Genomic DNA, 11,463 nt, shown 5'->3' on the forward strand with positions numbered 1-11,463 from the left:
TAATACTTCAAATTCAATAGCGCATCAGATAAGCCCAAATAACCTGTGCTGATTTTAGACTGACCCCAATTTATAGGTTAAAAAAAAAAGGTCTGTCTTTAGTAAGCTCAAGTGTTTTGAGTTTTTGTGATAAGCATAATAAAAAATTTATAAATATAACTCAAATGGGGTTTAATAATAATTGTTAAATTTTTATTTTTACCACAAATATTTTTAAAATTCATTTAAGTAATCCTAAGTTTATTACCTTCACTGAGTGACTAAACCCACTAACACACTCTCTACTCTCTTTCTCTTTCCTTTTCACAGAACCCACTACCATCAACAATCCCTACCCACTGCCATCAGCCTCTCTTTCTCTTCCCTTTTCACATAACCCACGTCTACTGCCAATTTATTTGAGAATTCCCTTTTGAGTTTCAGAGTGTCATCGTTCTTTCTGCTTTCATCGTGCATCGTGTCTTTCTGTCGTCCTCACTCCTCAGTGCCGTCTCCCATTCATCGCTACACTTCAAGAGTTTCAATGGAGCCTCAGCCTCAGGTACGAACCTGTTTCATTTAGCTCATTTTTTTATCCCTTTATGTTCTGCTGCATGAATCTGTTTCGTTAAAGTCATTCAATTATTTTTTTTATCTTATTTCATTCAATTAGTGGTTTTGTTCGATTTACTTGGTTGTTTAAAATTTCTGAGTTAGGGTTAAAAAATTTTGGTATTTGTTTTATGATTTTGATTTCAATTTCTGGGTTTATGTCTCTTTTCATGATATTTTATTTTTTATTTGCTATTGTTGTTTGATTTCTGATCATGATTTCAATTTCTGGGTTTATGTTTCTATTCAAATTTGGTATTTATTTTTCTGATTCTGATTTCAATTTCAGGGGTTATGCCTCTTGTATTAATTGTATAATGATGATCTGTACCATTGAGAATCTGCCTATCATGCATCGACAAGTTGTCTTGCTTAATCTTGGTGGCAGCCCAAACTGCAGCTCCACTTTTGAAAAGTTAATAACGCAAATGAGCATACATCTCCTCAGATTTCAAATTTTCGTTCCATATTGATGTAGCCAAATCTCAACACTACAGTGATTTTGAGGGCAATTAGAATGTTTAATCTGTTTTTCCTTTGTCACCATTGCTTACTCAGATATAGTCAAAAAGTAATGTAGAGAAGCAAAAGTGATCATCATTATAAAACCAGAGAACTATTACATTAGAAGTATTTCATTGTTGAAATGCTGAGGAAGGGTTAATGTTCACTCTAGTTCTTCTAAGTATACTCGTGATGTAAGATATTTTGATCCCAGGTTTTAATGAGAAATAAAATGACAACTGTAAGAGCTAATTTGCATCAATGTCTTGTATTTCTGAAGTCCTCGTTGGAGTAATTCTGAAAGGTAATGCTAATACGGCTATTAGATTAACATTGATTATGAAGATCCAATTCATTGCGGCATCTGCTGTTAATAATTTGAATAATATGCACTATGAAGCTCCTTAATCATAGGAATGAACCAGTTTTAGGCATTGATGATGCCAAAGTAAGTAAAAACCATACAGTGATAGTACAAAAGTGCGTACTAAACTTTTAATGGAAGCAGCTTGGTCAAATAAATAAATAAAACAAAGAAAGAAATAAATAAAGAAATATAGCAATACTTGTGACAGCAATTTGGTTGCAGGATTTAACACCAGTAACAAAACAAAGAGGTCTTAAGTGAATCTCTTAGGTCTAGAGATCCTCATTTCATATTTATTGTGAAACAACTACATGAAATAGGCAAAAAAACTAGTGTCAAATAACCTGAATTGCAACTAAATAATTTGAAGACTATTTTCAAATAACACAAACTAGTGTATACAAATAACAAATGATTTATGATTGGTTGAGTTCGCTGAGTTGAAACCAATGCTCACTAGCGTTGTCCATAATGGTCTTTCTCAATTTATTGGAGGGTCCCAAAACCAAGTCTATGGTAGTTGTGATTAGCACCTGATTTTCCATAATAATATGCACTTTTTTCTCAAAGAATGCAAAAACAATAATGGAGCACATTACTTGTGAGCCTTGCTCGTGTTTCTGTCTCAATCAATGTTCTGAAAATTGGTTCGAATCGGCCGATCGAATCGATTAAACCGTGAATCGATGAGAATTACGGTTCGATTAGATGTCAAAACCGTAAAAATTAAGAATTGGAGTTGAACCGCTAAACCGGCTGGTAATCGGTCAGTCGAACCGAACCGAAATCCGGCCGGTTTTTTTATTTTGCCCAAACAACGCAAAACGCAGCCGTTTAGCATTATGATACCTAACCAGTAACCCTCCCGACCCTTACCAATCCTAACTCACTCCAGGACTCCAACGGTGCAGCAGCAACAGCACACACTCTCTCCCTCGTCCCTTCCATCACCCTCGAGCTAGTCGTTCCTCTCAACGCTGGTGAGCTCAGTCCCTCCCTTTCGTTCAGCCGCCGGACTGATCTTGACGCCGTCGCAAGTTGGAGCTTCAAAGCTCAGTCGGTCCCTCACTCCTGCTCATGCAGCTAACGTCTCAGACTCTCAGCAGTGGAAACACAGTCGCCGGGCTCGCCTCCTGCCTCCATCGCGAAGCTCTCTTCCATCGTCGTCGGCGCCATCTCTGTTCCTCCGTCGCAAGCTCTGTTCCTGCCTCCGTCGCCAGCTCTGTTCTATGATTCGTTGCTTCTAGCTTCTAGGTATTTTTTTTAACAATAATTGTTGAATAATTATTGTTGAATAATCTATGAACTTGTTATGGGTTGAATAGTTGTTAATTAATTTGTGAATTACTAGGTTGAATAATTGTTCTTAATTAATCTGTGAACTTTGCTGTTTTTTCCCCTCCAACCCCCCTCTTTTATCTGTTGTATTTTATTTAATTTCTTGGTGAATATATGCATGAAAATGGTGACATGGAAAATCAAATCAGAATGATATTTTCTACTCTATGATCAGTAAATTATGAAACACAGAAACGGTTTGTATTGGTGGTGAAATTCTGGATATGTCGTTTCCTATAATCTTTTATGAGTTGTAGTGCATCATTGCAGTATTAACTTTGACTTCATCTAGTAAGAAAAGTCTGTTCTAAAAATCAACGAGCCATTGTTCTGGGGAACAATTGTTATGTTTTCACCATATGTGAAGGCATTCTGCATTAACCATTGTGTGTTGCTGCTGATAGTTCTTTGAATAATCAAAGTGGTTTTGATCACTAGGAGTGGAAATAATTTAACAGTAGTATGCTTCAAAGTTTCAGAATTTTTCTGGAATGCGTGTTTGTTTGGTTTATTTTAAAATATCATGTATTTGTGTAATCGTATTTATAAAACAAACATAACTAGGTTATATAATGTTAATTTTGCAAGTCCAGCCCTGCTTATATATCATGTTATCTGGATGGAAGTCGGATTTAGGGTCATAATCTTGATTTATCATGCATATATATTAAAAAGATAGATTTTTGTGCGATTGCTTTGCCCATGTTCTTGAACACACTTTATAATGAAGCTTCTTCTTCTATCTGTATGTAAAACTGACCATGCACTAATGGAGAGAAAGTTGGTTGAAATTCGACATGTAATGGTTGAAGAAATCATGAAGACTTGTTGAATAATATGCTCAACAAAAGTGTCAGTTACATATCTTACAGAAGTTACAATTTATGTACTCTAAAATTATAATGTGTACTCTCATGCAGAGGTTACAATTGGTGAGAAGTATATGTAGTTATATTTAGTTATTAGAAGAAAATAACTTCTATTAGGGTTCTATTGTAATTTTTTTAATTATTATAAAACGGTTTTTTCAGTCAACTACGGTCGAACCGGTTGACTAAAGGTTTGACGGTATTAGAATTTTTATAGCTTCGATTAGAGTACAATCTTTGCTACCTTCATTCTTTATAATAAACTAGATTTTAGCATAAGATCAAGTAAGCCTAGATATTGTCCATGTTTCGAGCCCAAAGTACTACAGAACCAATCTTGTTCTTATTATCTTATATATAGCAACTTAAACTCAAACCTTTTGTCCTTAAAAACTCCTCATTAAGAATATGCATCAGAAGAATCTAACACATGTCTATCTTAATCATGGCAACAAATATCTCTTATAAGAACTACGAAAGGAAACAGAGAATAAGTAATTGCAGATTACGGTCGCACCTCCCCTCGAACTCATCTTCAAGACTAATCATTAATACACACTCTGAATCGTCACCGTTGTGTGCAAAGGCTACCTAAAATAATTTTGAAGAAGAAAAAAATTGCTGCATTTTCATCAAGAAACTGCTGATTTTTGTTACTCAACTCTGTTGCACCTAAATCTACAACATAGCAAAAACGAAAAGCAAAACAGTACTAACACCAGAAGCCAGGATTACGAAAACACTAAATTCTCTTCAAGCATGTAATTGATGAACAAACAATCTAAACAACCAAACTGGTATCAATTAAGGATTAAGGGATAAATTAAGTAATCCACAAATGAAATTTAAATCAACAAACTATGTGTACCATAAGAGGATCAATCAATATCAGCATACCTTGCTAGGGATTTGCCTGTTATAAAAAACAGAAGAATGACTGAACTGAGGCTGAAACGATGGCAGCGAATGGACATATATCGAATAAAGCCTCTCATTTCCTTTGAAAAACCTCTCCCAAAGGGGTGCTAATGGCAATGGTCCCTTGGTAAGGAACATGAATGCAACCTTAGGAACCCTTTTAAAAGGGTAATCCTTGATCCTAGGACCAAATGAAGCTCTCCAAAGCAATTCTTTGTCGCTCATATTGTGGATTGGATTTGAATTAGGCCGAATCCAATCTTCCAAGGGTGTGTTTGGTAACCACGTTTGAAGAAGAAAAGCACGTTAGAGCTTCTTGAAAGTTTCACTTTTTTGTTTGGCTAAATTTTTTCTTTATAAAGGCAGAAGTGATTTTGTTCATAAAATCACGTTTACAAGAAGCAATAATTTCTAGCTTCTCCGTTGCACTAACGTGCTTTTAGCTAAAGGGGTGCTAATGGCAATGGTCCCTTGGTAAGGAACATGAATGCAACCTTAGGAACCCTTTTAAAAGGGTAATCCTTGATCCTAGGACCAAATGAAGCATGAAGAGGAGTGTGTTCAAGTAATATCATAACTCTATGTCTCTATGAATCAAATTAGTTTTCATAATTAATGCAAAATACACCAACTTTTCCTTATTTAAGTGTGAATAGTGTTCTTTATTTTACCAAGGCAAAGACAAACATGCTTGACTGCAGAAGCTGTCGTGGCCCATGGCAACAATTCCATTATTGTTGCCTGCTGTCTATTAGATAGAATTTAATTTTTTTTTAATGTATTTATTATATATATAACTTTTTTAAATTTTAAAAATCTTCCATTAAATGTTTATATCTCCCAAAAGTATTTGATTGGAGGGACAAGTCATTACTAAGTAGACATCCATATTGTAACCACACTCCCCATTGGATGTTTATTAGAAATATGTCTCATTAAAATTTTATTAGAGAAATACCCAATGAAAAAAAAATTTTTAGTGAAGGAGAAAGAGTACAATATCCTTTGTAATGAATACTGTTTCATTAAAAATCTGGTCTAAGAAAAATCCATTAGGAACAAAAACCTGACCAATAAAAAAAGAGTACAGCTTCCTCCTCTTGTCGACATTATTTAATATCTCAAAATCGGTGCATCCCAATCTGATGTACCAATATTTCAAATGAGGATTTTAGAAGTGATTTTATAAATAAATATGCTAGATTATCGCTTGAGCGGATCTGTTGGACATCAATTGTTCCTTGATTTTGAAGGTCATGAGTAAAGAAAAATTTGGGAGAAATATGTTTTGTTTTATCACCTTTAATGTATCCACCCTTAAGTTGAGCAATGCATGCTGTATTATCTTCAAACAAGACAGTTTGAGCTATTTTATGATTAATCAGTCCACATGATGACAGAATATATTGGATCAAACTCCTGAGCCAGAAACACTCGCGACTTGCTTTATTTATCGCTAATATTTCAGCATGATTAGAAGATATTGATGCTATCGTCTGTTTCATGGACCTCCATGATATAGATGTATCACCATATGTAAATAGGTATCCTATTTGAGATCTTCCTTTGTATGGATCATATAAGTATCCAGCATCTGTATAGCCAACTAATTGTGACTTGGATTTATATGGATAAAACAAATCCATTCAACTGTTCCATGAAGATATCGAAAAATTTGTTTGATTCCATTCTAATGTCTTTTGGTTGGAGAGAAACTATACCTTGCAAGTAAATTCACCACAAATGATATGTCTTCTGATGTATAGACTACGGTTGCAAAGACTTCACGTTTTGCAAGTGAGTCTAACTCAGCATTCATAACTTCTTCCCATTTTGGCCAATCATTCCTTTGTCGACATTCTTCGACTGTTCTTGACTCAAGATTCTTACTTTCATGTATGATATTTAATGCCACATTATATGCAAATATTTTATTAACAATTGTCTTATTTCGGTCTCATTTTTCTCATGTAAATACATAATTTATCGAGATCTCGTCATTTTTATAATTTTCAGGTACTTGAACGTTTTCTGGCGTTAAAACTATATCAAAATTTTGGACAACTGCAGGTAACTTTACTATATCTTTATCTTTTTTAACAAGAATAGTATTTATCTCTTTTCTTTTTTTAGGATTTTTGTTTTTGGAATCGACATGCCTACCACGTTTCTGATGTAAATTTTTTTCAATGGCCATTTGTTCGACTGGGACATCAATTCGAATTGGAGCATTTTCAGCTGATATATAGGATTTAGTTATCCTTTTCATATCAGAAAATGCATCAAATAATTCATTTACTATTTTTTGCAAATGTATAATCTTTTAAACTTCTAGTTCACATTACCCTAATCGAGGATCTAAATGCATCAAGGATGATGCATTCCAATTAAGTTCCTTTTCAGAAAACTTATTCTCTCCCCCTAATATTGAAAATTTTGATTCATCAAAATGACAATCCGCAAATCAGACTTTAAATACATCTTCAGTTTATATCTCAAGATACCTCATTATAGAGAGAGAATCATATCCAACATATATCCCTAATTTTCTTTGGAGTCCCATTTTGGTGTGAGAAGGTAGTGCAATGGGAACATATATTGCACACCCGAATATTCTTAAATGAGAAATATTTGGCTGGCCAAAAGCTAATTGCATAGGAGAGAACTGATGGTAACTGGTTAGCCTCAAATGAATAAGTGTTGCGTCATATAAAATAGCATGCCCCCAAGTCGAGGTTGGGAGATTTGTTCTCATAAGTAAGGGTCTAGCAATTAATTGGAGGCGTTTAATAAGTTATTCTGCGAACCCATTTTGTATGTAAATATGAGCTATTGGATGTTCAACGCTTATTCCATTAGTCATACCATACAGTAAGCATCAAAGGCTTGGGAAGTGAATTCACCAGCATTATCAAGACGAATTGCTTTGATTGGATTTTTTAGAAATTGTGCTTTTAATCAAATAATTTGAACAAGTAATCTCGCAAACGTCAGGTTGCGAGAAGACAATAAGCACACATGTGACCATCTCGAAGATGCGTCTAATAGGACCATAAAATATCTAAGATGGTGGATGAATAGGTCCATATATATCGCCTTGAATCTTTTTTAGGAATTCAGGGGATTCAAATCCAATCTTTACTGGTGATGGCCTTAAAATTAGCTTTTATTGAGAATATGCAGTACAACCAAATTCACTAGATTTAAAAATTTTGTGATTTTTTAGTGAATGTTCATAGGAGTTTTCAATAATTCTTCGCATCATGGTTATTCTCGGATGACCCAATCGATCATGCCAAATTATGAATTCATTTGAGCTAGTAAACTTCTGGTTTACAATGACATGTGATTCGATTGCACTAATTTTAATATAATATAACCAACATGAAAGTGAGAATAACTTTTCTAATATAACCTTTTTATTTGAATCATGAGTTGTGATACATAAGTACTCATGATTTTCCTCATTCATTGTTTCAATATGATATCTATTTCGGTGAATATCTTTAAAACTTAACAAGTTCCTTAGAGACTTAATAGACAATAGTGCATTATTTATTATGAATTTTGTTCTTCCGAGAAAAAAGATTATAGCTCTTTCGGAGCATTCTATCACATTGCTTGAGCCAATAATGGTATTAACACATTCTTCTTTTGGTACAAGATGAGTAAAATATATATTACTTTTGAGAATGGTATGCGAATTTGCACCATCCGCAAGGCAAACATCTTCACTATATGCTCTTGCCATTTTCTTCAAAGACAAATAATAATAATAATAAAGTGAGTAAAAGTATATGCGTAGTAAAATTATTTTCTTGATTGTTTTTCTAAGAAGTAATGTACATGTACTAAAAATTTTATTATTATTTTAGAATTTGACACATTTAATAATTTTAAAATTCATAAACATAAATATTTTATTAAACGTTATTTATATACATCACACTTGAAATTCAAATACATAGGGAATAAAACTTAAAAAAAAAAATTAATTATTTATTTACATAAGTACTGAACCCAAATATCAAACATTCATCATTAATCAAATGACTAATATTTTCTTTAGGATCCTCAAAGAAATCAGATACTTCATAATGAGTGGTGTAATTTTTAGCAGCATCATTCGAAACAAAATTCGTCTCCTTTCTTTTGTCGTCCTTTTTCAATGATGCTTGATAAAGATCAACTAGGTGCCTTGGGATACGACAAGTACGCGACCAATGGTTCTTTCCACCACAACGAAAATATTTATGTTCTGTTGATGAGTTTGAAAAACTTCAAATTATTGTGATGATCAAACATTGATAAAAATATTAATTAGAAATTATTAATTTGATTTAAAGCTTCAGATTATTTGATTAATAATTTCTGTTTTATGTGTAGTATTTTGATCAATGGGCATATGCAACAAAAGGCCCAATAAATTGGGAAAATATTCAGTATGTGGTACAAAAATATTCAAGTACTATGGCTGAATTATTTTTTGTGTTGATTGGGCTATGAAAACTGATACAAAGCCCAAGATATAATTGTCCTGGCCCAATATTATCATGGGTCCGAAATTGGAAGAAGAAAGAAAGCAATGGTGCATGCTTTCCACGGATACCTACTCCCCTCTTTAATAGAATTCAAATTTAATTGACTTGGTTTAAATGCATTGGTAACAGAAAAGAAAAAGATGAAATTGATTTGATAGCAATTAAGAGTTCACACATTACTATGCATAGGAGAATGAAAAGTTGAAATTTAACTCATTTTAATTTCTTTATTTACTTCAATTGAAAGCTTTTCTACCTTCTCTCTCTATGTTTCGGTCACTTCATCTGTCAGGAAAGAAGAAGATGCAAGCTATCAGAGGAAGAAGCAGAGAAGCTAGGAAGAAGCAAGCGGCTAAGGTGATGATGGCCCTTGCAAAAAGAAGATCTACAATATGGCGTGGCTAGGATTTTTGCTACTAATGGCAAGATGTGGAAAAGAAGCTTCAAGATCTCCATGCCTAAAGTAGTAGCAATCCGTTTCGGTCAGAGAAAAAGATCTCTGAGGTGAAGCTCGTTTCTACTTTTTGTTCATCCATCACAGAAGGTAGCTACTGTAGCTACGTGGAGGAAGAAACAAAAATAGAACAGATGGAGCTGTCAATGATCAAGAGTTCATCAAGGGTCAGAAAGTCTTCCTGGAGACCAAATCAAGATGGAAGGCTCAGATTGATGGAGCTTGATGAGAAGGGATGAGAGAGAGGTACATGCATGTTGATTTGCTTTCGGTTTTCCCTCTCTCTTCTCTCTGTCCGAATCGGTTTTGGTGTTGAAGAAGAAGAAGTTGGCTCGGTTGAACCGTTTTAACCTTGGAAGCTTCCCCTTCTATAATAAAGGCGAACGGCCAAGGCTTGAGACAAGGAGAGAAATCACAGAGTTCTCATAGCTGCCCTAAGCTTACAGAGTTCTTCTCCTTCAATGGGTTTTATTTTGTATTCTTTTCTTTAGTTTTGTCTGTCTGAGTCTCATGGTAAAAGACAAACAGAGTGAGGTTTGTAAGAAAGAGCCAGTGAGAGGAAAAAGACAGAGAGTGCAAAATTAAAGAAAAAGGCATAAATGTCTGAGAGTTTCTTTGTACATATGTGTTGTGTATCATGATTCTGTGGGAATCCCCTTGCAAGTTGGGTTAGCACTTTGCAGTTGAAAGCTTAGTAGGTGACCAAGTCAAGTTCAATTTTGGGGATAGATTCTGGACTTGTCCCGGATAGGAAGGGTAGTTCCTAGGAAAAATTGGTGTTTGTAATCAAGATGATTATAGTGAAATTCCATCATTGTTGTGATAGAGACTGGATGTAGGCTGCATTGCACTTAGCAGCTGAATCAGGATACTTCTTGGTGTGATTCTCTCTCTCTCTCTCTTCTACTCCATTTCTGTTTCTGTTGCGTAGGAGACAAAATTGAAAAATATCTCCTAACTGGTTACGAGACATAAAAAAAATGTCTCTTGACTAGTTACGAGACAAAAAGAAGAAATCTCCTGAAGCTATTTCAAAGGGCAGAAAGTAACACTCAGCAAAAAGGGGCTAAGATTCAACCCCCTCTTCTCTTAGCGGCTGATTACCATCATCTGTTAATTTATTTTGCCCATTATTCCTTTCTTTATCCTACTTCTGGTGAGATCCTTTCTTGTGAACATATTTTTTCTTCCTTCCATAATTTTTCTTGTTACTAAAATCTTGTCATTTATCTCTTTTGGGATAATGATTTGCCGCATTTGTTTCAGGAAATGGGGTGGCGCCAGCTGGGCATGCTTCATGATTTTTTAAAAGCAAGTCATTGTTGCGTTCAGCAACAAGAAGGCAGGAAATAAGCTCGAAATATTTTTAAAATTCTTTTTCTCGATACTGCTGCTATAGGAGAACATTCGAGGCATGGAAGGTGGAGAAAGTTTTCTCTAACATATTACTATCAGTTATCTTTTTCCTACATAATTTTATTCGTGAAATAATTCGGAACATTGGTGAATTAAACTTATTTATGGATTTAAAATCCTGTAAACACAAGTGCGTTCACTCATATCGGACTTGAGAAAGTATCACTGTATTTTGATGATTATACCTTTCTTCAAGGTTTTTCCACAGATCTACAAAATTTTTTAACATAAGATATTCATTTTTCAATCCTTCGTCAAGATGAAAAAGAAGGAAGATCATGGCTTTGGTTTTATCTTTTTGGAATGCATTATTTTCAACCTTAATGATATCTCCAAGATTCATTATCAAGATGGATTTCAGCATCTAGTATCTATGATAAGTAGTTGTTTCTAAATATATCAAGAGTATTAAATTCAACATGAAAAAACTGACATAATAAAAATTTATTATCTAAGTCTTTTTAT

The 11,463-nt window shown here is 34.1% G+C and overlaps 2 long non-coding RNA genes across 2 annotated transcripts; both read left to right on the plus strand.

Annotated features, from left to right (window-relative positions):
* LOC107605556 lies at positions 257–1,357 on the plus strand. The gene is made up of 2 exons (XR_001612530.2): positions 257–541; positions 881–1,357. It is a non-coding gene; the product is annotated as an uncharacterized LOC107605556 (long non-coding RNA).
* On the plus strand, positions 2,311–3,883 carry LOC110263638. The gene is made up of 2 exons (XR_002349518.1): positions 2,311–2,716; positions 3,576–3,883. It is a non-coding gene; the product is annotated as an uncharacterized LOC110263638 (long non-coding RNA).

Source organism: Arachis ipaensis, chromosome B06, assembly GCF_000816755.2.
Source record: "Arachis ipaensis cultivar K30076 chromosome B06, Araip1.1, whole genome shotgun sequence".
Classification (NCBI taxonomy): domain Eukaryota; kingdom Viridiplantae; phylum Streptophyta; class Magnoliopsida; order Fabales; family Fabaceae; genus Arachis; species Arachis ipaensis.